This window comes from Sciurus carolinensis, chromosome 2, assembly GCF_902686445.1.
Source record: "Sciurus carolinensis chromosome 2, mSciCar1.2, whole genome shotgun sequence".
Lineage (NCBI taxonomy): Eukaryota > Metazoa > Chordata > Mammalia > Rodentia > Sciuridae > Sciurus > Sciurus carolinensis.
The window spans coordinates 23,975,293-24,000,973 of record NC_062214.1 but is presented as its reverse complement, the minus strand read 5'-3'; the positions used below and the strand labels follow the sequence as shown (position 1 = coordinate 24,000,973).

Genomic DNA, 25,681 nt, shown 5'->3' with positions numbered 1-25,681 from the left:
CTAGGGGCGCTTGACCACTGAACCACACCCCCAACCCTTATTGTATTTTATTTAGAGACAGTGTCTCGCCTAGTTGCTTAAGGCCTTGATAAATTGCTAGACTGGCTTTGAATTCGCTACCCTTCTGCCTCAGCCTCCCCAACCGTCGAGATTACAGGTGTGCACCACCCCACCTGGTTCCCTTTTTTAAGATTTTGAGACAGGGTCTCACTAAGTTGCTCAGGCAACCTTGAACTTGTGATCCTCCTGTCCCAGCCTCCTTAGTTTCTGAGTTGTTGGGAATACAGGCCTGTGTCTTGTTGAAGAGAAAAATAATAGGTTTTTTTTTTTTTTTTTTTTTTTTTTTTTTGTGTGTGTGTGTGGTGGGGATGGGTGCTGGGGATTGAACTCAGGGACCCTCCCATTGAACTACATCCCCAATCCATTTTATTTTGTGTATTTGAGGCCTGACTAAGCCTCAAATTTGCTATCTCCTGCCTCACCTCCGGAGTTGCTGGGCTTACAGGCCTGTGTCATCAATGCCTGATAGAGAAAATAGACTTTCTAATGATTTGGGATGGTTTGGTTTCTGATAACTAAAAATTGAGACAATATAAGTGAGAAAGGTACATTGGTATGTGGATTGAAAAGGGCCTAGAAGTAGTGTGGTGGAGGGACTTCAGGACTGATTGCCATACAACTCCATGATGTGAATTAATTCTCTTCTCTATTACTCAGTGTCTGAATTCCCTTAAAGCTGGCTTCACTTCTGGTACCAAAGTGGCTAATGTTGCATGTTCATATGTATACCTGTATACCTCCCTGTCCTGAAAGAGCATGAAGGGACAAGGTAAGTTTTCCACCAAAAAGTCTAGGAAAATAGCCAACTTTAGTTTTTAGGTCTCATGCCCATTTTGACTGGTTTTTGAAAAGCACTGTAAAAAGTGCCGTGGGTCTTCCAAGAGCATAAAGAAGATGACTTTTAGGTGGAGTAACAGGAATTGAGAACAAGAGTTTAGGGACTAATGCCAGGGTGCAGTGTAGTGTCGATGTCAGAGTGCAGTATTCATAAGTGCTCATTGAAGGGTGAGTGATCCTCCAAGATGAAGGACCACATGATCTACACTACTGTCCAAGTATAGGGGAGAGGGTTAGCAGAAGAATATAAGGGATGCTTACAAATGACAAATGCTCTCATTTAGGCGAGAATGCACCTCAAATACCATTACTTTATATCCTCTTCATCTTGTGTTTGGGGATTTTTGAACAGCATTTTTGTTAGATTGTTGCCTCACTAGGGAAAAACATTCTGATATGTTGCAATTTCAATTTGAAACTGCTTTAGCCTACATTCCTTATCCTTGGACCTTCCTAATAATGTCTGTGGTCACACTGGTCCTGATCCATTTCTTTGCTAAACTAAAGCACACAATCACAAAACTGTGAAGGCATAAATGAGAGGCATATGGGAGTGGTGTAAAAGAACTCTGAGTCTTATATGCTTGGGTGGGCAAGCTAAACTAATAGCTCCCAGCAGTTCTTCTGAATCAGACATTGTGGAGCCAAGAGTCTAGGGTTTGGAATTCCACTGCCTGTGCAAAGGGTCTGTCTTTTATCCCCCTAACCACCATTTGTTAAATGGCTAATGACCCAGTGGACCTGTTGACAACAAAAAGGGGAGACTGGCAAAGATCAAATTAAAAGGAGAAAGAAAAGTTCAAAGGTAGGAAAGTAAGAACAAGAAGGATTTAATCATATCTTCACCTACTCTTTTTTTTTTTTGTACTGGGGATGGAACCTGGGGTGCTTTACCACTGAGCTAAATCCCCAGCCTTTTTATTTTTTGACAAAGGCTCTTAAAGTTGCTGAGGCCTTGAACTAGTGATCCTCCTGCCTCAGCCTCCTAGTTGCTGGGATTATAGGCGTGCCAGCATACCTGACTTCTTCATCTATTATCTCTCTCTCCTTCCTGCCCAACACTTTATTGTTGAGAATTTTAAATTAACACAAAAAAATCGAATAATGCATGAACCCCCTTGAACTATGTCCTTATTTCTAATGAGCTACCATTATCAGACTGAATGAAAGGAAACCAGAACTCTGATGAGCCCTGAGTTTGATCTCCAGACTTCTCTAGGTCTTGTGATCTTTTTGACCTTCTGCCATCTTTCCTCTTTAGCACCTAGTACATGGAGAACACTATGTTTAGACTTCGTTATGAGTAGGACTTTACTTAACCTGTCATAGCTTAAGGAAATAAGTTATTGTTCAAGTGTAGTTTTAGGGGCATATATATATATATCCCTTGATATATATATTGAGGGAACACAGTGAGGAGTTGACTTAGGAAGGTTTTATCAGGAAGATGGCATTTAGCCAGATGCAATGGCTTTTATATGCCTGTAATCCTAGGGGCTCTGGAAGCTCTGATAGGAGGAGTGCAAGTTCAAGACCAGCCTCAGCACCCTAAAGGGCTGGGGATATAGCTCAGTGGTAAAGTGCCCTGGATTAAATCTCCAGTACCAACTCCCTCCAAAAAAAAAAAAAAAAAAAAAAAAGCATATGATTTTACAGTAGAAGGTTGGGGCAAGAGGGTAGGGAATGGATCTCTAAGACAGCAATGTAAGCGATGTGTTAGCTCTTTTTGACTGGGCTATTTAGAACATGACATTTATGTGACATTTATAACAAAATATATTTTATTTCCACAATCCCACAGTGCCGGGGACTCGAACCCGGGCCTCGAGCATGAGAGGCAGGCACTCTACAAGTTGGGCTATATGGGCCGCACTATAACAAAATATATTTTAGATGTGATTTTCCTTCATGTTTGAAGCAACTTAGAAATATAAGTCTGTTGCAGATATTTTTTTAGTGGACCATGTGTCTTTGAATAGCTATTATAAAGATGAATTAAATAAGGTGTGTTAGATCCTGGTGATAAAATACTGATTCACAGCAGATTGAACCAAGTTTGCTGGTCTGGTCAGGATCTGTGACTGCATGTAGGCTTTGTCTGTATCTTGGGTTTCAGTCGTACTTATCAGTGGAATGAACCAGAAGAACAGTCTTGACTTATTATTTGACTTATTATTTTTTTCCAGTGTGCAGGATTGAACCTGGAGCCTTGTGTGTGCTCTGCAAGTGCTCTACTACTGAATTACGTCCTTAACCCTTTGTATTTTATTTTCAGAGATGATCTCACTAAATTGCCCAAGTTGGCCTCAAACTTGATATTTACTTGAAAAGCATACTGGAAATTTTTGTTTTATTTTTTGAGATGCTAGAAATTGAATCCAGGGACTTCTACTTGCCAGGCAAGCCCTCTACCAATGAACTATGTACTACTGTCCCTCATGCTGGGCTTTTGATTGGGACTAACTCACATCTATTTGGAGGAGAATTAATGTCTTAATATTTAATCTTTCAATCTGGGCGATAGTATCTCTCTCCATTTATTTAGGTCTTCGTCATTTATTCTCAGTAGTGTTTTGATATTTTCCACGTACTGGTATCGTATGTCTTTCGTTAGATTTATCTCTTAGTATTTCATAATTTTTGATACTACCATTTTTTATTTCAATTTGTGTGTGTGCGTGTGTGTGTATGTGTGTATGTGTGATGGTGGAGATTGAACCCAGGGCTTCATGTATGCCAGGCAAATATTTCTGCACTGAGGCATACTGTAATCCCTCTGTCAACTTTGACTATTTCTACTAAATAGGAATGAAGTTGACTTTTTGTATTTTGGTTCTGTATTCCACAACTTGGATAAATTCACTCATTTTAATAGTTTTTTAAAAAAATGTTTCAATGGGTTTCCTTTTCATTTTTAGAAATGGGGCTAGCCAGGACCGTGTATATGTGAAGCATAAATTCTCCTTGACAGGCAGTTCCTGCCTTCCTCCACTGGATTTTCTGCACATCATCTGTAAATAAGAAAAGTTATACTTCTTTCCAGTTTTCACTTATTTTACTTACTATTACCAGGGTATTATTTGTTGTCACTTCAGAGATTCTGTCCTTTTCTGGTCTCTCTTGTCGTTATCTTGGTCCTAGCCTTTACCATAACATGATTTTTTGTTTTTGTTTTTTTTTTTTTTTTTTTTTTTTTTTTTTTTTTTTTTTTTTTTTTTGCGGTGCTGGGGATTAGAACCCAGGGCCTTGTGCTTGCGAGGCAGGCACTCTACCAACTGAGCCATATCCCCAGCCCTTGTTTTTGTTTTTTAAAAATGACTTAATGGCCTAAGTTCTTTTCCTAGTCCATCTTGTTTGTGGCTGTGAAAATTTACCTTTGGAAAACAATGGTTTCATTCTGTTCAGAGCCATATCCTGGTTCCCATGTGCCATTACATGAAGCCCTGACTTATCTCTCCACATGATTTTTCCCTTCCTGCTAATAATTGATATGTGTTTACCAGTTTGGTTTATTCTAGCCCAGGTCCCACTTAAAAAATGATGGGGAGGGGGATATGGGAGTTGTTTTTGGAAATTTGATTTGAATTTCTGTTTTGCTCCTTGATGTCTGTGTAATCTTGGGCAAGTTTCTTAACTTTTGGGTTTGTTTGCTCATCTGTAGGAAGATGGTAATACAACGTTTTTACAATATGTTGTGGGGATTAAAAGAGAACACAGTAATCTTAGCCATGTGCCTGCAATACAATGTGGGTAGTCAGTAAATATTTAACCTGGCACTAAGGTAAGCACTGAATGACTGAACGGATGCTTGATTTCATATCCTGTTTCTTTTCTTTTTTTTTTTTTTTTTAATTTAGAGACAGGGTTTCACTGAGTTGCTTAGGACCTTGATAAATTGCTGAGGCTGGTGTTGAACTCTTGATGCTCCTGCCTCAGCCTCTTGAGGTGCTGGGATTACAATCGTGCACAACTGCACCCAGGTTCCTATCCTATTTCTTTACTGTTGTTTTGCTGTTCTCTCATCTCAGGATACTCTTGCCTCTTTTCAGGCCCTTTGAATCTGACTCATATTCCAGTGTTGTTAAAGTGCATTCCAGTTACTCATTTCTCTCTTTTTTTAAATACTTTTTTTTTGGTAGGTGAACACAATACCTTTATTTTATTTATTTTTTATGTGGTGCTGAGGACTGACCCTAGTGCCTCACACGTGCTAGGCAAGTACTCTACCACTGAGCTGCAAGTCCAGTGCATTTCACTCTTTTTTTTTTTTTTTTTTTTTTGCAGTGCTGGTGATTTGAACCCAGGGCCTTGTGCTTGCAAGGTAAGCACTCTACCAACTGAGCTATATCCCCAGCTCACTCTATTCTTTACAGCTTTGCTGAGTTGATGTCACATTAAGTTTAAGGAGTTAGAGATTGGAACTATCTTTTGAAAAAAAATTTTTTTTTTTTTGGTAACAAGGATTGAATCTAGGGGTGCTTAATCACTCAGCAACACCTCCAACCCTTTTTAGTTTTTATTTTGAGCCAGTGTCTCACCAAGTTGCTTAAGGCCTTAATAAATTGTGGAGACTGGTCTTGAATTTGTAGTTCTCCTGCCTCAGCCTCCCAAGTCGTTGGGATTACAGGAGTGTGTCACCACACCCATTGAACATCATTTTTTTCTTTTTTTAAATGTGGTACTGGGCATTGAACCCAGGGTTTCTCTGCTGTTGAGCTACATCCTCAGCACCTGTCCCCTGCCTCTCTTTTTTGGGGGGGGCGCGGGAGTACTGAGGATTGAATCCAGGGGTGCTTAACCACTGAGCCACCCCCCCCTTTTTTTTTTGTGGTGCTGGGGATTTGAACCCCAGGGCCTTGCACTTGCGAGGCAGGCACTCTACCAACTGAGCCATATTCCCAGCCCCACCCCCCCAGCCCTTTTCTATATTACATTTTGAAACAGGGTCTTGCTAAGTTACTTGGGACCTTGCCAAGTTGCTGAATCTGGCTTTGAACTTGCCATCATTCTGCCCAGCCTCCCAAAGTGCTGAGATTACCGATGTACCATAAGCTTTTTTTTTCCCCCCTACACGATAATGTCAAGTTTAATCTGCCAAATAATACAAGTTGAATATGTGGGACATGTTTTGCCTGGGTGCTGCACAGTAAACAGAGGTTTTTCTTGAAATGATTGATGGGTGGGTAGGGTTAAAAATGGGTGCTAGCTGATGCCAGATGGGTGGGAATAAGGCAGGGAAGGACAGAGGAGAGGCCTCAGTCAGAGGGGGCTGACGACTGGCCAGGGATGAGCCAAGACCCTCAGGGACCCAGGAGTACAGGCTCCCAGATAACAGCCTTCTGAGTGAGTACCCAGGCAACAGACTGGGGCTGGTTGTCACAAACTTATCAGCAGTTTCCCCTGGCACAACCACCCACTAACGTGCAATTTACTGGACAAATAGAAGCTCTTCTTACCTCACCTCCCAGGCACCCCCCCAACCAGGGTTTTTAATTTTAAAAACAGCAAAAACATTCAAGTGGTTATATATGAAATGCTGTCCTGCATCTTTCTCTCTCAAAGATAGCAGCTGTACCTTCTCCCAGCCCCCCATAGCCCCCCAAAGGTTTTCTGTGCCAAGATGAAGAGGAGGCCCCTGACTATGGGGGGCTCCTGCAGTGGCACCAGGGCTCAGGGCAGGTGGTACAGCAGGGGTCCTGGTGGGCCAGCCCAGTCCCTGACCTCTCCTCCACAGCCAAGCTTACTTATTCAGTGAGAGCGACTGTATCTGTTTTTCTGACAAAGTGGCGTCATCTTTTACTATCCTGTCCTCCTTTCTTCCTCACCACCTCTTCCCACTGTTTTCTGGATGATGGCCAGCCAGGCAAGGTCAGCATTGATCTGCTCTGTCTTCCCAGCTAAATGCATTTTCATGTAGCACTCTTTTGATTTCTGCTTCTCTGTTTCTACTCATTCTCTACTTGAAAGCTCTATTGGTCCATTCAGATCCAGTTGCGTGACATTTATGGTTGTCCATGCCACTTGGTTGGGGCTCTCAACACTGATGATCTCTTCTATACCTTTGCACTTTTGCTGGTGGTCATCATGTCCATCCTCACTCTCATCTGAGTCTTGAGATTTCTTCACCTTTTTGGAGTCACCTGCAACCCCATCACCACTTTGTTGTTTCTCTTCTTCCCTGGCCTTCTGCTGGGTGTCGATCTCTTCAGGGCTCGTATACTGCCTTGCCTGGCCTTTGTGGCCTCCCTTTCTTCCTCCTTTAGGCATCGAGGCTCTGGCAGCGGTGGCAGCACCTCTAATTACCATGAGCTTTTTGAAAAACAGTTCAGATCTTTCAGGTTCCCTTAAGAAGTTCTGTGGTAAGACCAAGCCAATTAGAGAAAGATGTGTTCCACTAGTTAGCATATTAAGATCAATGGTCTCAAAACCAGAAGATGGTTCAGGCTGCTTTTATTTGTTGTGTTAAAAATCTACAGTATAGGGCTGGAGTTGTGGCTCAGTGGTAGAGCGATTGCCTGGCATGTGTGAGACACTGGGTTTGATTCTCAGCACCACATATAAGTAAATAAAGGTTCAAAATTGAAAAACAAACAAACAAAAAACAAAAAAACTACCATATAGGGCTGAGGATGTAGTTCAGTGGTAGTACGCTTGCCAGAATGTGGGAGGCTCTGGGTTCAGTCTCCAGTACTGCCAAACAAACAAAAATTTAAGCCAGATGTGGCACACACTTGCTTTCAGCTACTTAGCTGAGACAGAATTTCTTGAGCTCAGGAGTTTTGAGACCAGTCAGCAAGACCCCCTTTTAAAAACACACAAACCTGTATTCCCAGCTACTGGGAAGGCTGAGGCAGGAAGATGGCAAGTTAGAGGCCAGCCTCAGCAACTTGGTCCTGTCTCAAATTTAAAAATAAGGACTGGGAATGTAGCTCGGTGGCAAAGCACCCCTGGGTTCATTCCTCAGTATGAAAATAATCAAAAACCCCACAGTAATCATTCAGAGCTGTTGGATCAGATTTTTCTTAGTGCTTAACTTGTAAATTATATTAATAAATCTTCATATACTACTGAGACATTTGTTTAACATACACCTTACAACTCCAGGGTCACCATTCACGTTGCTTTCTGGAGTTGTGCTCGATGAGGTTTTATTCTTATAGAATGTGAATGTAGAAGGTAACCCTGAGATTTGTGTAAGTAGGAGGTATTGGCTTAATGTCTTTGGTTCTAATAAGTCACTGAAGTAATCTGAACAAGGTAACCCTGAGAATTGTGTAAGTAGGAGGTATCGGCTTAATGTCTTTGGTTCTAAGAAGTCACTGAAGTAATCTGAACATTGCTTGAGAGCTCGAGTTTAAGATGCACTAGGGACACTAGAAAGTAATTTGCAGGCAGCCAGGAAATCTGAGTTCTGGAACCAGTCATTAACTGACCTAGCCTTTGCCATAGTGCCGTGAAGAACTTTGATTCAATTCTTTTTCATTGCTCATACTTTGAATTTAGGCAATGGAGTTGAAGTCAGGAATAAAGTTCAGCTTTGAGGGTACTAAAGGTGGCAGTCATCTGGTCTAGATGTCAAAGGTCAAATGATTAGAAGAAGTTCATTCAGAGAGGCCAAGTAGTTGGAAAGAGATTAGGCCAAAGTTAGACTCCCTGTTTTGGTGTGGAGTCCACATAATTGGAAATCCACATACCTGTCCCTTCCCTATTGACTGGAGATTGGTTAGTTATAATTCTTAGATTGTACTGTGGGTACACGGAGGGACTTGAAATTGATGATTCACATAGCTGAGCAAGGAAAAAGAAGCAGTGCTCTCTTTTGTTAAATCTGGACCTTGTAAAGACTAAAGATGAGTGTTTTCTCCTGCCCTATTGCTCAGGCAGTGGCTTGATGTGGTGGTAGTAGATAGTTATGACTTACATGTTCTAGCCTACGATGATAGCTCACCACTCAGTTCTAAATCTTTTTAAAATCAGAGTTCTTTTCCATTTTTCTCAGTCTATAGGTGTATTATCCTAACTCATTTAAATTCAAATTCCCTTATTTTCTCCATGAAGCCTTTCCTGTCCTTACCTACTTGGAAGAGATTTTTTCTTGTTTTTTTGGTACTTCTTACTTTCTTTTTCCCTGCCCCCCAGTACTGGGAATTGAACCCAGGGGTATCATACCACTGAGCTTCCTCCCCAGCCCTTTTTAATTTTGAGATAGGGTCTCATTAAATTGGCCAGGCTGACCTTGAACTTGCAATCGTTCTGTGTTAACCTCTCAAGTTGCTGGAAATAGGGGTGTGGGCCACTGTGCCAGGTTTTATCAACCACCCTTTACTTTTTATGTATTTATTTATTCATTTTTAAATACTGGGTATTGAACCCATGGGTACTTTTACCACTGTTACACCCCTACTTTTTATTTTGAGACAGGTCTCAGTAAGTTGTTGAAGGTCTCTCTATCACTGAGCCTGGCTGTGAACTTGGAGTGCTCCTCCTACTTCATCCTCCCATGCCTGTGGAATTACTGGTGTGGGCCACTGCACCTGGCACTCTTCTTTACTTTTTGAAAATATTTTCTTCATTTGATTTCTAGGGCTCACTTTCAATTTAGTCAGATCATGTGAACTCTCTGATAAAAACTCTGTTAATGGTGTCCATTTTCCTTAAAGCCAGATTTTTTTTCCTGTGTCATTCAAGTAAGTGTTCTCTGATCTCTGCCTGCCTGCTTCTCATTTAACTTGTCTGAACGAATACCCTTACTGCTTTCTCAGCTCCAGCCACACAAATCTCTGTTTCTTGTATACTCAAATCTCGATCTTTACCTAGACTGCTCTTTCTTCACCTGTCCTGTGGCTCATTTCTTCATATTTTTCTCAGGACAAGTATGTTACCCTGTTAATTGCATCCCGCACTCCCCAATCCCACTTCATTATCCTATTACCTTCTAATACACTACAGTTGACCCTTGAACAACATGGGCTTAAATTACATGGTCTACTTATGGGGTCTTTTTTTTTTTTTGGCAGATTTTTCAACAATTTGAAAAAACTTAAGAACCACACAGCTTAGAAATATTGAAAAAATTAAGAAAGAAGTAGGTCATGAAGATATAAAAATATAGATAATTGTTTAACATTTACTACCATAAAATATACACGAATCCATCATAAAAAACTAAATTTTGTCAGAATTTACACAAACACTTGCAGATGATGTTTGGTATCATTTGTAGTTAAGACAGTATAAGCAAATGTAAAGAATAAGGACTGGGGTGTAGTTCAGTGCTGGGTTCAAATAGTGATGACCTGGTTTTTTTTGTTTGTTTGTTTGTTTTGTTTGTTTTTTGTGTTTTGTTTTAAAGATGTGATCTTGCTGTATTGCTCAGACTGACCTTGAGCTTACAGTTCTTCTGCCTTAGCCTCCTAAGTGATGAGATTACAGATGTATACCACTATACCTGGGCAGCTTGACCAATCTTTGAAAAATATTGCTAGGTCGTTTTGGATCTTAATTTGTTGCTGTATAATACTTAATTACTAAATGTTCTGTTTCCTTGGAATGAAGAGCGAATTCTTTGACTTTTTTTTTAATTTTTTCTTTTTTGGTATTGGGGATTGAACCCAGGGGCATTTAGCCACTGAGCCACATCCCCAACCCTTTTTATCTTTTATTTTGAGATGGGGTTTCACTAAGTTGCTTAGGGCCTTCCCAAATTGCTGAGGCTGGCTTTGAAATTGCAGTCCTCCTGCCACAGCCTCCCAAGCTGCTGGGATTACAGGCGTGTACCACCATGCCTGGCTCTCTTTGACTAATTAATGGAATTCACAAATGAAATGATTTTTTTTTTTGTTTTCATTGAGGTTTTTCTACTTATCGTTTCCCAACTACCTTGAAAAATTTCATTTAAACTCACGATTCAGCTAGGCATGGGAATGGGGGCACCTCATAATTCTGCTGCAGCACTAGGCACAGAAACTTGGAAGACTAAGGCAGGAGGATTGCAAGTTCAAGACCAGCCTCAGCAGCTTAGGGAAACTCTGTCTCAAAATAAAATGTTAAAAAAAAAAAAAAAAAAAAAAGACTGGGGATGTACCTCAGTGGTAAAGCATCCTTGGATTTAATAAATAAGTAAATAATCTGTAGAAAATAAGGTATGGAAGGGAAGCCTTTTTGAACAAATACCTGATGTTGAGCAAACAAATAGTAGAGATCATATTGGTACCAGCTGAGGAAATAGGATTAGATTTAGTTAAAAAGTAAATCTGTTAACATAATCTGCCATGTGCCAATTTAAATAATGAAAGCGTCATTTAAGGAGGATGTTTGGTTTAATGTCCTATAAGGCCTTTTTTTTTTTTTTTTGTACAAACCTATCGTGTGGTAGATACTTAATAATAGTTGGTTACATATAACTGAGTTATATGCCTCCCCGCCCCCCCCTTTTCCTTTTTCCTTTTGTTACTGGGGATTGAACCCAGAACCTAACTAGTGCTAGTCAGGTATTCTACCACTGAGCTATAGTTCCAACCCTAAAATTGGTTGAGGGGCACTCAACCACTTTGAGTCACATCCCCAGCCCTGTTTTGTATTTTATTTAGAGACAGGGTCTCACTGAGTTGCTTAGTGTCCCGCTTTTGCTGAGGTTGTCTTTGAACATGTGATCCTCCTATTGCAGCCTCCAAGCTGCTGGGATTATAGGTGTGGGCCCCTGCGCCCAGTGGTAATGTATTTTTTAATAAGTGACATGTTTTCTTTCCTTTTTCCTAAAAGATTTACAGTGACTTTATAATATAATAAACATTAAAAAATATTTTGTGGTACTGGGAATTGAACCCAGAGGTACTTTACCACTGAACTACAGCCCTTTTATTATTTTTAAGACAGGGTCTTGCTAAGTTTCCCAGACTGGCCTTGAATGTGCAGTTCTCCTCTGCCTTAGCCTCTTGAGAAGCTGGGATTGTAGGCATGTGCCACTGCCTGTCTAGAGTAAAAATTTTTATGATTGGTCTTTATGTATGATAAATAATGGAGGCTATAAAGCTGGGTATAGTGGCATACTCCACAGACTAGAGGAAATGAAATTTTCAGTTGTTAGTTTTGAATCTCTCCTTTTTTTTAAAGCTCTGAGTCAGTTTTAACTCATCATGGTCTATCAGGATATGTTTTCCTTGCAATTAAAATTTTGTGATTTGTAATACAGAAAAATAATTTTACTTTTCCTCTGTTTAGTTTAAGAGTCAGAGTTTGTTAAACTTGTGAAATAATCAGGCCTTATTAAGGGAATTATCAAGGAATATGGTAAAGTACAATTTTCTGTTAAAATACACAGGAATAATTAGAAATGATTGAATAATTTGTAGGATTTTCCAGTAGGATATATGAATTATTTGTTTCTCCATAGGTCCTATAGTTATTTCATAGAAGTGGAATACTGTTATTAACCTTAATATTTTGTGTTTCCACCAGAGATGTTGACTGTGTGCTTGAAATACTGAATGGCTTAATTTTTCTTAGGTTCTGTATTTCCTATTCTGTTGAGACAGGAAATAATAAATCTGCTTGGCAGAAAGTAAGTAGGTGTATATAAAAATCTATATAGACCCTCCAGGGTTTGGTGGGTGTTTTTTTCCTTACTAAATTGCCTAGGCTCTCCTCAAATTTACTGTCCTCCTGCCTCAGCCTCTTGAGTTGCTGAGATTACAGGTGTGCACCACCATGTTTGACTTTCATGAGTTTTTTTTTTTTTTTTTTTAAATTGTAAACAAATGGGATACATGTTGTTTCTCTGTTTGTACATGGCGTAAAGGCATACCATTTGTGTAATCATAAATTTACATAGAGTAATGCTGTTTGATTCATTTAGTTATTTTTTTCCCTTTCCCCCATCCCTCCCACCCCTCTTTTCCCTCTGTACAGTCCTTCCTTCCTCCATTCTTGCCCCCCTCCCTAACTCTAACTCTAACCCTAACACTAACCCCTCTCACCCTCCATTATGTGTCATCATCCACTTATTATCGATATTATTCGTCCTTTGTTTTTTTTGAGATTGGCTTATCTCACTTAGTTTCATGAGTTTTTGAATGGAGGCATTTCAATAAAAACTAGTTGTAAAAATCTCTCTGTGGACTTTATTTTCCTACTAGCTTTTTTTTTTTTTTTCCTTCTCCTTCCTTTTGGAACTGAGGATTGAACTCAGGGACACTTAACTACTGAGCCACATCCCCAGTCCTTAATATTTTATTTAGAGATAGGGTCCTCTGAGTTGCTTAGGGACTTACTAAATTGCTGAGGGTGGCTATGAACTTGCAATTCTCCTGCCTCAGATTCCCAAACTGCTGGGATTATAGGCATGTACCACCAGGCCCAGTCCCGGTTTTGAGGTCTTAGTTCTCTAGTCTTTGGATATTGTTTTCACTCTGTAATAGACAGACTTCACCTCAAGAAGCAATTTTTTTTCAAGGGGTACCATGGATTGAATCCAGTAGTGCTTAAACTCTGAGCCACATCCCCAGCCCTTTTTTGTGTTTTATTTAGAGATAGGACCTCGCTGAGTTCTGTGACTGGCTTCGAACTCAGGATTCTCCTGCCTCAGCCTCCAGAGCCACTGGATTTACAGGCATGTGCCTGGCTACTTTACCTCAGAAGTTTTACATGTATCAAATTGTACTGAAGAATGAACTGTAGCCGAGCGTGGTGGCAAATAACTATAATTCCACCTACTCAGGAGGCTGAGACAGGAGGATCCCAAGTTGGGACTCAGCCTGGGAGAATTAGGGAGGCCGTGTCTCAAAATAAAATTTTAAAAACTGGGGATATAGCTTAGCAGTATAACATTTATCTAGCATGTATGAGACCCTGGGCCTATCCCTAGCACTGGAAGAAAAAGAGGTGGGGGATGAATTGTAAAAAGTGAAACCATGACTAGTGCTTGGAGAGCATGTAAGAGTGAGATAAGGATAAACTTTCTGTGTGTGACACCAAAATCATGACAAGCTACTGATGATGGTATAATCTTTCAAAATGTAGAGAGAGATTATCACTTTTAAAAAATTTGATTGGGGTAGACTTTCTGGAATGGCAAACATCCCCACAATGCTAATTAAAATTGATACAATTTAGAAAAAAAAAAAAAAAAACTTTTTAAACTTCCCAGTGCCATTATTCAGTAGCCAGGCACATGCCTGTAAATCCAGTGGCTCTGGAGGCTGAGGCAGGAGAATCCTGAGTTCGAAGCCAGTCACAGAACTCAGCGAGGCCCTATCTCTAAATAAAACACAAAAAAGGGCTGGGGATGTGGCTCAGAGTTTAAACAATTTGCATTCTATCAAAAGGCAAATCCATAAACAAGTGATCAATAGACCACTACTCAGCAGTAAAAAAGTAGGAGTACTAATTCCCACTACTACACAGATGAATCTCAAAAATATTCTGTTACTTACAATAGTTAAAGAAGGCAAACGCAAAAGGAGACATATGATTCTGTTCATGTGAAATGTCCAGGAAAAGCAAGTTTATGGGGATAGAGAAAGCAGATTAGTGGTTGTCTTGGGCTTGGATGAAATTAAAATGGGATTTGTGGTAAAAGGGACATGAGTGATTTTGGAGGGAATAAAAATGTTAAAATATTGTGGTTGCACAACTCCACAGATTTATTAAAAATTGTTGAATTTTACATTTAATATATGTTAATTTTACCATGCTTCTGCAGTCCCAGCTGCTTGGGAGACTGAGGCAGGAGGATTGGTTCAGTCCAGGAGTTCACAGCCAGCCTGGGTAACATGGGGAGCTCCTGTCTCAAAAATAAAGTGCATAAATTTTGTCAGGTGCAATGTCACATGATTTATAATCCCCCCTACTTGGGTGGGTGAGACGGGAAGATCAAAAGTTCCAGGCCAGCCTGGGCAATTTAGCAAGACCCTGTCTCAAAATAAAAAGTAAAAAGGACTAGGGATGTAGCTCTGTGGCAGAGTGTTCTGGGTTTAATTCCCAGTACTGCCCCCCCCCCCCCAAAAAAAAAGTGAATATTGTATATGTATATTATACCTCCATGAAACTATACCCCTGGGGTTGAGAGGCATGTGTGAGGCCCTGGATTCAATCTAAAAGAAAAAAAGTTTGTTTCCCCACCCCAAAGGAATGACCCAAGTACATTGCATCTTTGCATATAAAATATACTTATAGCTGCTGTTTTTTTTTTTTTTTTTTCGGTATACGGAGAGATTGGTGCCAGCAGGAGAATAAAATACTAATAAGTTAGAGTTCATGTTAGGATCTTTGAGGCATCAAAGACACAAACCTTTGTTTTGAAATTTATAAAATAAGGTTTTAAATTTAAAATATAAACACCTGTCTTGCCCGAGAAGAATTTGGACATCAAGTTTTGTCTTTCACATAATCTTTTTTTTTTTTTTTTTTTTTTTTTTTTGGGTGCTGGGGATCGAACCCAGGGCCTTGCGCTTGCAAGGCAAGCACTCTACCGATCCCCAGCCCCTGTCTTTCACATAATCTTTGGTGGGTAGTTTAAAGTATAATAGATCTTAACCATGTAATAATGCTTTCTGTTGTCCTTTCAAATAGGTTTATACTCCAAGGATGAATCATATTTTATTTGGGATGGGGCAGAGTAAGAAAAATGGCCACAATGTTTGGGAAAACCATCTCTGGAGCAGTTATTTAAAAATATTTATTAACAAAGTTGTCTTGAATTTATTAACTTTTCAGTCCTTTAAAAAGCCAGTCACGGGGGCTAGGGAGATAGCTCAGTTGGTAGAGTGCTTGCCTTGCAAGCACAAGGCCCTGGATTCTATCCTCAGCACCAAAAAAAAAAAAAAAAAAAAAAAAAAGCCAGTCACGGACAGGCTGGAGTTGTAGTTTAATAGTAGAGAGCTTACCTGTCATGGAAAAAGAAAAAAACAACAAAAATAAAAGACCATCATGGTCATGGACTAGGGATGTAGCCTAATGGTAGAGTACTTGCCTAGCTTTCTCAAGGCTCTGGGTTTGATCTCCAGCATCAAAAATCTTTAAAAAGGGGACTGGGAATATAGCTCAGTGGTAGAGTGCTTGCCTTGCATGTGTGAGGCACTAGGTTCGATTCTCAGCACCACATATAAATAAGTGAATAAAATAAAGGCATGCTGCCCATCTTCAACTACAAAAAAAATTTTAAAAATTAAAAAAAAATCTTTAAAAAAAAATAATAACAATAACCATGTTGAACTTGGTGATACATGCCTATAATCCCAGCTACTGGGGAGGCTGAGGCAGTAAGATTCCAGGTTTGAGGGTGGCCTGGACAAGTAATTGAGACCCTGCCTCAAAATCAAAAATATAGAAGGGTTGGCACCCTAGCTCAGGAGTAGAGTGCTCCTGGTTCAGTCTCTAGGATTGCTTAAAAAAACAAAAAAAAACCAGTTATATATAAAAAAAAATTTCAGAACATAATTTGTTGAATATATCACATTTAATAGTAGCAATTCAACTTTTTGACCTTATCCTTAGTTCCATTTTTTTTTTTTTTTTTTTTTTGGGTGCTGGGGATCGAACCCAGGGCCTTGAGCTTACAAGGCAAGCACTCTACCAACTGAGCTATCTCCCCAGCCCCCTTAGTTCCATTTTTAATTAAATAAATTGCTTTAGAGTTTTTCTAAAGCTAATGTTCTGTGATTTGATCCTCTTAAATTTATATTTTAAACAGGATGTTTTATATTTATATATTATGGTACCAGGGATCTAACACAGGCTCTTGTGCCTGCTAAGAATGTATTCTAGCCAGATATGGTGATGCATGCCTGTAATCCCATTGATTTAAGAGACTGAGTTAGGAGGATTGAAAGGTTGATGCCAGCCTTAGCAATTTAGCAAGACCCTCAGCAATTTAGACCTTGTCTGAAAATAAAAAAGTAAAAGGGCTGGGGATGTTGCTTAGTGGTAAAGCACCCCTGGGTTCAATTGTCAGTACCAAAATCCAAACAAACAAAAACTTGCTTCATACCTCGGAACTGTACCCCCCAGTTCCATAAAATATTTAAAATTATTTATGCAACAGCTAAGCATTGAATGTTAATTAAGACATCTTCTGGTACTGGGGTTGTTGCTCAGTGGTTAGAATGCTTGCCTGGCATGTGTGAGGCCCTGGGTTCTGTCCTTATTACCATAAATAAGTAAATAGATAGATAAATAAATATATCCATCCTTTAAAAAAAAAAAAACAAAAACAAAAACATAAAACACATATCCTCCCCCACTCAGAAAGTAGTATTGAGAACTTTGGTCAATAACTGGAAATCTTTACTACTAATGGGTACTGCTTTACCCATTATCTTAAGTATTATCAAACTATGTGGTGGGACGGTAATTATTAACTGTTTCAGGAAATCTCTCTCCCAAGGGCAGGACCCTTGTAATAAAAATTTAAGTAGAAATATTGGCTTCAGGTAGCCAATCAGGAGGGGTAGGGGTATGGAGAATAACTGATGTGAAAGAACTATGCATAGTAAAAGAAGGTCAGTGGTCTGATTTGAGTAGAATAACTGCATATCCTTCATTGTTGAGAACATAGGGTTGTGTGTTGGTTTCTTCCAGCAAATGAATATTTCCAATTTTTTGTGATTTTTGTTCCTTCAACTTTAAAAATGTTAAAAAAAAAAAAAACTTTAAAAATGTTGAAATTTTGATTTTAATTGAACGCAGTTTCTGACTGGTATCCCGTAAGTGCTGACAACATAAATATTGTCTCAAACATCATAATTATTCTTATTTTGACTTTTCAAGATCACTTCTGATTTTGATTGCTTCCCTTGTTTTTTTGTAGTGCTGGAAATTGAACTGAGTGGGCTTTACCACCGAGCTATGTGTTCCAGCCCTATTTTTTCATTTTGAGACAGGGTCTCACTTAGTTTCCCAGCCTGGCCTGGAACTTTTGATCTCTGCCTCACTTTCCTGAGTAGCTGGGATTATAGACATGTACCATGTGCTTGGTGCTTCTAATTTAAAGTTGGCAAAATTTTTCCCCAAGCTTTGTAATATTAAGTGCATAAAACAAAAAATAATTAGCAAATTATGAAGATGTTAATAAAACAGGAATCTATTGCCTTATAAATCAGATAGTCAGCCCAATATTCGTGTCTTGTTTTATTTCTTTTCTTTTCTTTTTTTTTTTTTTTTTTTTTTTGGTGCCAGGGCTTGAACCCAGAGTCACTTAACCACTGAGCCATATCCCCAGCCACCCCCTCTCCCTTTTTTTTATTTAGAGACAGGGTCTTACTGAGTTGCTGAGGCTGGCTTTGAACTCAGCCTCCCAAACTGCTAGGATTATAGGCATGAGCCACTGAGCCCTGCCTGTACCTTGTTTCTGAGAGACTCAAACCTGTTTTATTTTCAGGTTATTTGACTTAATGATTATACTAGAGACTATGTGGAGGACTAATTGATCTGGAGCAGTTCAAACAAATGCTAGATAGACAAAACTGCAGGGGACAGCAGATATTGTCAGCCCTGCCCTCTGATTTGACAGAGGATAGGTTACCCGTTTAGATAATTCATAACTGAACTGGAACAGCTTCTGCAGGCTTTTTGCACTGAATTCCAAGGAAACCAGTGACTGTTGAAATGTTTGCTGTAGATAACCTAAAAAGGAAGACACTCCATTTTTTTGTATATTTTGAACTTTAAAACGCCACTACTGTATACTGTGTCAGGCCCTGTGGATCTGAAAATTGATAAAAGAGACTTTGTCTTTGGAATTTTCAAGGTTATCTAACATGTAGGAGTTGAGTCAAATTGCCCATGCTGTGTCCTCCACCCCAGCAAAACTCTGTGTGGTCTTCCCTTTGCTTGTCACTGTTTCTGTCTTCCTCCTGCAGGTTTAATGCTTCTAGTCCTGCTAACTAGTTGTTGTTATTAGTATTATTATTTCTCTTCCCCATAGACTTGGTAAATTGTGTCCCCCCCACCCCCGCCGCGTGTGAGTGTAGGTGTTTGTATGTTGCCCAGGCTGGCCATGAACTTTTGAGCTCAAAGGATCAACCTGCCTCAGCCTTTGGAGCAGGTAGGATTATAAGCAAGTGTCACTTTGTCCCCGCCTCTTTTTTTTTTTTTTTTTTTTTTTTTTTAATTTGCTCTTTTTAGATATCCATGATAGTAGAATAGACTTTGCCTTTCTTAATGCTTTATGCTAGCCATGTATCTTACTATCTCATTTTTTTGTACATTCTGTTTCCTTTGCCTGAAATAATCTCCATGTCCTAAACTCTTTTCTCTTGTTTTAAATTTAATTCATCAGCAAATAACCCTTACTCTGTATAGCATACATACCCCTTATCCTTCTACCTCTTGATGTGAAGCTCTTTGTTCTCTTAATCTTTATTTTTCTTTTATAGCACTTTTTGTATTTTATACATTTATTTGATAATTATATTTTCTCTCCAGCCGACTGTAAGCTCTCTGTAACTGCAGTGTTTTGAGTGTACTGTTCTTTTCTTACCCTTTTTTGGTACTGGGGATTGAACCTAGTGAACTTAACCACTAAGCCGCATTCCCAACCCTGTTTTATATTTAGAGACAGGGTCTCACTCATCTACTTAGGAGCTTGCTAAGTTGCTGAGGCTGTCTTTGAACTCTTGATTCTCCTGCCTCAGCCTCCCCAGCAGCTGGGATTATTTACCCCACTGTGCCCTGCCAGCAGTGTACTTTTCTAACGGCTGTTGCATTGCTATAAACTGGAGTTCAGTTTTTTTTTTTTTTTTTTTTTCTGGTATAAGACCAGATGGTAATCATACTAGATTCTGTGGGCCAAATAAAACGTGTGTTGTAGTGGGAAGCAGCCATTGATATACAATGCATAGAGGAACAGGCATGATTCTGTTCCGGTGGAACTTTATGTATGCAGACTGTAGTTTCCTGACCTCTGCTTTAAATTATCAACTCTTAATTTTGTTGGACTTGAAACTCTTATTATACAATCTTACAAGTCCTCTATAAGGGTTTCTTTTTCCGTAAGTACTGGGGATTGAACCCAGGGGTGCTGTACCTCTGAACTACATCCTCAGGTCTTTCTTTTTTTTTATTTTTATTTTGAAGCAGTCCTAAAAGTTGAGTAGGCTGACCTGGAACTTGACCTTCTGCCTCAGCCTCCCAAATTGCTGGATATCCCACCACATTCATCAAAAAATCATTGATTTTAATAATTAAAATATTACTAGAGGTGAGAATGTAACTCAGTGGTAGAACACTTGACTATATCACGTGTGAACATGTCAACTGATGATGTGATTACAGAGTTAAATGACTATGTTAGTCATATTAAACCTCATGGTAGACTTGAATTCCCTTTGTCTGAGTTACTTAAACAAAAACTCTTTATCCATCTGTCAATCTCACATATAAATTGGCACACTGTTTAATCATTTATTTATTATTTAAAGTGATACTGAGGATTTAACCCAAGAACACTCTACCACTGAGTATGTATCCCCAGTCTTCTCATTTTTGTTTTGAGACAGGGTGGCAAAGTTACCAAGGCCAGCATGATACTTGAGATCCTCCTTCCGCAGTGTCCTGAGTACCTGGGATTACAGATGTGTACCACTATGTCCAACTTGTCTTAAGTTTTTTAAAACCTTGTATCATTAAAAATAGCAAATAGGGGCTGGGGAGATAGCTCAGTCAGTAGAGTGCTTGCCTTGCAAGCACAAGGCCCTGGGTTCGATCCCCAGCACCCAAAAAAAAAAAAAATAGCCCCCAAAATGGACTGTCATGTACCTAAACACACTGTTGGAATAATTCAAAATTGACTGTTCTATTTTTTTGTGTGAGGGGGTATGTACCGGGTATTGAACTCAGGGGCACTTGACCACTGAGCCACATCCCAGTCCTATTTTGTATTTTGAGACAGGGTTGTTGCCGAGGCTGGCTTTGAACGCACAATCTTCCTGTCTTAGCCTCCGAGCCACTGGGATTACAGGTTTGCACCACTGTGCCTGGCCCAAATTGGCTCTTCCTGAAGAAAGTCCCAAATAACATAAATTTGTCCATAAATATTTCCATACATATTTCTAGTATAAGTACTCCGCCGGGTATGGGGTTGCATACCTGTAATCCCAGTGATTTGGGAGACTGAGGCAAGAGGATGGAAAGTTTGAGGTCAGTCTGAGCAATTTAGTGAGGCACTAAGCTACTTAGCAAGACCCTGTCTTGAAGTAAAAAAATAGAAAAAGGGCTGGGGATGTGGTTCAGTGGTTAAGTGCCCGTGGGTTCAATTCCTACTCTACAAAAAACAAAAATATAAGTATTCTCTTTTTTTTTTTGCGGTGCTGGGGATCGAACCCAGGGCTTTGTGTTTGCAAGGCAAGCACTCTACCGACTGAGCTATCTCCCCAGCCCCATATAAATACTCTTAAAAACAAGTGTATAATTATACATGAGTAAGTTAAAAATAATTTCAGTATAATTAAATACCTAGTGAGTCTTAAACATTTCCCATTTATGTCAGTTTTTTATTGTTGACCAGGTTGGTTTTGAACTCCCGGGCTCAACTGATCTTCTTTTCTGGCATTACAGGCATTTGTGGCTAAAGATTTTTTTTTTTTTACAGTTGGTTTATTTGAACCGGGCTCTGATGAGGTCTACAATTAACAATTTTTTTTTTTTTTTTTTTTTTTTTTTTTGGTGGTGGGATCGAACCCAGGGCCTTGTGCTTGCAAGGCAAGCACTCTACCAACTGAGCTATCTTCCCAACCCAATTTGCAATTCTTTTAATGTATAGTTTCTTTTCCACTCTTTCCCCACTTTTCTTTTGTTAAGAATCTGGGTTGTTTTGTAAACTACCCACATTCTGGACTTGGCTAATTGCATAGCCATCTTGTTAATAACTAGTTCATACAGTTCCTCAATGCCCTGTAAACTGATTGTTAGATTTAGAGGTTTGGTCAAATTCAGATGAACTTATTTCATCAAGAGTGCTTCATAGGTATGGTATGGTTCATTAGAAGGTACATTAATATCTGTGTCTTTCATCTTGTATAAGTAGCAATTTATCATTACTTAGATTCATTTTTTAATTTGTTCAGATACACATGACAGTAGAGTGTGTTTTGACATTTTATACATACAGAGTATAACTTAGGATAGATTCATTTTTATTAGATATTTGCATAATGATGACAGTACAGGTATATGATTTCTTCATTTATTAGGTAAACTGTTTGTTTACCTAGAGATACAGGTAATATAGAAAAAACCAGTGAAATGCTTGACTTACCAGTTTTCAGAATTATGAATTTGTTCTCTGGTGCTCTCCAAAAGGTGATCAGTTACTCATGAATTTAAACATTTTATTGTGTTTATTTCTTATTGATGTTCAAATTATCTCATCTTTGTTAGTGGGAACATCTTAAGGTTCACTAAGTTCTTTGGATATAACTCAGGGAGTCTTTGATAGCCTGATTGGTTTTTTTTTTTTTTTTTTTCTTTAATTTTAGATGCACAGAATGCTTGTTATTTATTTATTTTTGTGTGGTGCTATGGATCAAACCCAGTGTCTCACATGTGGTAGGCAAGCTCTCTACCCCTGAGCTATACCCCCAGCCCAGCTTGATTGTTTTCTGATATAAGTTTTATACATTTCCTGTTTCATAATTGGGGTCCACCATTTTTCTAAAGAGCTTGCTCTTATTGGGAAATGATATTTGGGAACCATAATCTGTGGTAGAAGTTAAAAAAAAAAAAAAAAAAAAACCCACCATTGCCTTTTTCTTTTGTAGATAACAAGAAATATTTATTATATTAGATAGTTTCTTTGGGTCATTATTCTAGGGTGACTTATCAGGATGTTAATGGCCTGGTCTGTTGTCAAGATTGTTTACTTAACATAGTGAACTAGTTTGATACTGGGTTTTGGCAAGAAATCTCAGTTCATCGTTAGATGGACATCATCCAGCTGCTTGAGTGTCTTTTATGACATGGTAGCTGAGTAGTTCAGGACAAGTCTGTAGTATCTCTCATTTTTTTTTTTTTTTCTTTTGAGAAGAGGTCTCATCTGTGTAGCGCGGGCTGACTTCAAACTCTTGGGCTCAAGTGATTGAAAGTCTCAGCCTCCTGAGTAACTGGGACTACAGGTATGTGCCACCATACTCTGGTTTCAGTAGCTTTATGTGTGTTACTGGGGTTGGAACCCAGGGGCCCTCTACCATTAAGTTACCTCCCCAACATAATTTTTATTTTATTTTATTTTGAGATGGGGTCTTGCTGAGTTGTGGATGCTGGCTTGAAATTTGCCTTCCTCCTGCTTCAGCCTCCTGAATGCTGGGATTACAGGCATGGGCCATCATGCTTAACTCAGTAACATTTTTTGATTCATTTTTCTAGTTGATGGTAAGGACTGGTTCTCCGGGTGTTAAGTAAGTGTTGGAGAATACCCTAATTCCCCAGTCTTTGTGATGTTTCAGGGTATCAGAGTATTCTCTGACAGTTACTGAATATTCATGATAAATCTCTACCTGCTGCTACTGTATTTACCACCACCACCACCAGTGGAATGAAGTAAAGACCTGAGACATCTTCCTTCTTATTTGCCCAAAATTGCTGTGACAGGAAAATTGTTTATAGGTTCTAGATATCTCAAGTTGGTAGAAGAATAAGGGTTAGAGAGTTGTAACCACCCTGTTTGCTTATGTATATGGACAGTCTTTCATTCCTAATTTTTTTTTTTTTTTTTTTTGTGGTACTGGGGATTGAGGGGATTGAACTCAGGTCCTTGTGCTTGCAAGGCAAGCACTCTACCAGCTGAGCTATCTCCCCAGCCCTGTTCATGTATATTTTAATATTAAGATATGTGTTCATATAACATGATCCAGGAAGAAGTCAAACCACCTCTACTAACTTTTTTTTTGTTGTTGTTGTTGTTATTTTTTTGTAGTACTAGGGATTCAACCCAGAGGCTCACTACTATATTTTTTATTTTGAGACAGTGTCATACTGAATTGCCCAGACTGGCCTCAGATTTGTAATCCTCCTGCCTCAGCCTCCCTACCCCTGGGATTACAGGCAGGAGCCACTGTTTCAAGTTTAACTTTTTATTTTAAAACATAGAATCATAGGAAGTTGCAATAGAAAAAGAACAAAATGTACAGGAAGGTCCCCTGTACCCTTTATCCAGTTTACCCCAATGGTAACATCTTATGTAATTGATTCCTTACCCAATTTACCCCAGTAGTAATGTCTTATGTAACTATAATATCAATTTCTAATGATCAATTTTCACTCAACAGAAATCAACTAAGCAGCTGTTTATATGCTGTAGCTCTTGGGGGTAGATTAAACTCTGACCTTGTGCATCTTCCCGTCTTTGGATTGTCAAAATAATTGTCTCCAAATATAGTTTTTATTCTTAAGCTGTTATCTGTTGAAACTTATATTTGCAGCTTTTAATGTTAAACACTGTTATTCTTCATTTTCATATTTGCTTTGTTTTAAAACAATTTTTACACTGTGTTCCCATCTTTGTTTTATAATCTTTACAGCACCAGAACCATGTTGCCTGCATTGTCTTATTTTAATCACGTGCCAGTTTTGCAGTGCTACCAAGTCTGGATCTGAGAGGCAGCTTCTGTGAATCATTTACATACATTTCTGTTTATGTTCTTCAAATTAATTTGCAGCTTTATATTTTTTATCCACTTATATGTTCAAAACACATTTAATAATTCATTTTATGAAGGAATTTTTCATATGTGTGATTTAAAAATTGGCTCAGAGAGCAGAAGTGTTAAACAATAGCAGAAACCAGACAATATGTAGGACTTTAAATGGTAATTGCTAAACATTTGCATGTTCCAAAAATGTTAGTCAGTGTGTGTCTATATGTTATTCTACTAGGACTTGCACAAATAGGTTTTGCACAATATCTTTGCTGTTACTGTCAGCCATAAACAAATTATACGTATTTAACAAGTTAATGTCAGATTGGCCAGGAGCCACTGGGAGGTGTGTACTTAGTGACATCAGCTGGCAAAGAGCCCTGGTAACAGGGAGGGTTGGAAGGGTTGTGGAGAGAGAGGAAGCAGGAGGGAGGGAGGGAGAGAGGGAGGAAAAGAGACAGAAAGAGACTGACTGTATCTGGGGATTCTGGCAAGGTGAAGAGCTGGTCTGTTTGGCAGGACCTTCCCATCTGGGATCCATCTGTGTTTCCCTGGAATGGGACAGGCAGCTCTAGTCAGTGAGAAATCGCAGATGTGAGAGAGCTGACACATGTCCAGCTAATGAAAGGAGGAGGAAGGCTGGTCTCCGATTGGGCTTTGAAGATTAGGAGGAGAAAAAGAAGAGCTTTTAAATATCTATTTCAAATAAATTTTGTATTAAAAACTTGGATTGTTATAATCTGGGCATTCAGGGTAAGTATGTTTTTATTTAGTTTTGGGGGATAAAGTATATAATTCTCTGCTTTTCCTAGCTTTTTACTTATTTCAGATTATGATGATGTGAATGTTTCATGATATTTGAGTTCAGTCTTTACTCAATTTCATTTCGATTGTTTTGTTCATGTTTCTATCTCATTTTTCAGTTGCCACCTTTTATGTTTGAATGCTATCCTTTTTGAATGGAAAGTTTAGTTAATAATTGAACGTGATGTATGAATTCTACAGCTAAAAGTCATCCCACAAATATTTCTGTAAGCAATTCCACATTGAATCCTTCTCTGATGTTTTCAGTGAATTTTATTCTTAATTATGCATAATACAAATGGGTAGTGTTAAAGAGATGGCTCACAGAACACACTTCACTGTTGTCATGTTTT

At 39.0% G+C, this 25,681-nt stretch overlaps 1 protein-coding gene and 1 pseudogene across 10 annotated transcripts in view; one reads left to right on the top strand and one right to left on the bottom strand.

The window, feature by feature from the left end:
* The window catches only part of Cbfa2t2 (CBFA2/RUNX1 partner transcriptional co-repressor 2), a 145,499-nt gene that overhangs the window by 30,402 nt on the left and 89,416 nt on the right, over window positions 1-25,681 (top strand). For 3 of the 10 annotated variants that reach the window (XM_047538733.1, XM_047538730.1, XM_047538727.1), the window contains one exon: window positions 22,916-23,003. The exons of 4 other annotated variants lie outside the window; for them this stretch is intronic. The gene's annotated coding sequence lies outside the window, so the exon portion shown is untranslated. Of the gene's footprint in view, window positions 1-5,181; window positions 5,219-22,915; window positions 23,004-25,168; window positions 25,278-25,681 lie in introns of those variants that run through there. 3 more of the 10 variants (XM_047538729.1, XM_047538732.1, XM_047538735.1) reach the window with 2 other exon arrangements.
* Window positions 6,638-7,164, bottom strand: LOC124976075 (28 kDa heat- and acid-stable phosphoprotein-like; annotated as a pseudogene).